Source organism: Etheostoma spectabile, chromosome 5, assembly GCF_008692095.1.
Source record: "Etheostoma spectabile isolate EspeVRDwgs_2016 chromosome 5, UIUC_Espe_1.0, whole genome shotgun sequence".
NCBI classification, from domain to species: Eukaryota; Metazoa; Chordata; class Actinopteri; order Perciformes; family Percidae; genus Etheostoma; species Etheostoma spectabile.
The window spans coordinates 5,820,276-5,822,003 of NC_045737.1; positions in this window are offsets into that span (position 1 = coordinate 5,820,276).

Below are 1,728 nucleotides of genomic sequence, written 5' to 3' on the forward strand. Positions count from 1 at the left end.
TACAAACTCCTGTACAGACATTAGTGGCTTTATGTTCTATGATTTAGTGTACGGACTTCAACTGAACGAGTGACTGATGTCATTTACCCTAAAGTACACAAACTTTTGTCCCCAAACCATCCAAACCAGGAAGTGCTATTCAAAGATATCTTGGCAACCATCCAGCCTTTTTGTTACACATATTCCTCAAACCAATCATTGCAATCATAAAGACTAAAGAACCAAAATCACTCAGCCATGTTTTACCTGTAAATCAATCAGCTGAGAATTTCAACTTTAATCAAATATGAATTTTAAGCCATTATATTTTAACCAAAAAAGCACCAAAATACATTAAGAATTCCTGTACCGTTTATTTAAATCATACCAAGCCAAGCCCAAACCAATCGCTAACCCACACAATAATACAGTCCGGTTTATTTTGGATAAAGTCATAGTTTCATTGGGAGTCAATCCCTTAACACAGGCCCTCTAACATGGGCATAGAACTAAAAAATTAATTTGTTTGAAATATATTTTTTAAGTCAACTTAGTAACATGGTAGTCAGAAGGCTGGATATATCATTTTCAAATTCTCAATTCCGCTTTCTTTAGATAATACTGTCTGATTTTTATTTCATTTGATTTAATATGGATGTATGTTGTACCGCATTTCAGTTAATCCCCCCACGTTTTACTTTAGCTATCTTGTATTTGAACTAATTATGTATAACATGACAAATGTTGCATTTGCATAGAAGTTGCTTTGTATAGAATATTGTTCTGAATATACGGTACATCTGCAGTATAGAGAAATGTAGATAGATGTGTACATTAATTGTAGATTTAAATTGTAAAAACTTACTTGAGGGTTACGTATGTAAACATGTTGTGACCATGTTCTTATCAAACCCTAATGACAAAACTAATAATCACTCTAGTTCCCAGTTCCAAATGTAAAACTGGCGGATTTAAAGGACCAAAGGGGTTTCCTTTACACACTTGAGGAAATGGAATAGTTCCGTTGTTTACAGTTGCTGGTGTCTCTCTTGATATGAATGTTTCTCTCATGAATTCACATGTGACTGCGCGCGCACACACACACACACACACACACACACACACACACACACACACACACACACACCACACACAAAATAGTTGTTGTTTTATCTTGCATGGATTTTTATGAATAAACAAATGAAATCAGTAGTTAATGTAGTGTTACTTAGTTGGTCTATTCTGTACACCCAACATCTGAATGTCTGTCTGTCCTTGGAGAGGGATCCCTCCTCACTTGCTCTTCCTGAGTTTTCCTCCATTTTTATCCTGTTACTGTAATGTTGTTGTTGTTTTGTTGGGGGGGGGGGGGGGGGGGGGGGGGGGGTCCTTTTCCAAATCAAGGGTCAAAAGGACAGAGGGTGTCATAGGCTTTACAGATTGTTATGGCCCTTGAGGCAGATTTATGATTTGTGATATTTAGCTTAAATAAAACGTACTTGACTTGAACTACTTTGGACATATCTGCTTCTAGTTTGTACTAACCATATTTATAAAGCTCAGAGGAACGTAAAGTACAGATAACAAACAGTTTAGTAAATAGGTGAAGGCAGTATGTCATGCTATATATATTTTTTTAAATTGCCAAACAACAGTGGTCACAACTGAAGCCAGGTTCAAAACGCTAACTACAGTCTGCACTGCCAACAGTCACCTGAGCAAAACAGTTCACATCACCTGCTAAACTCA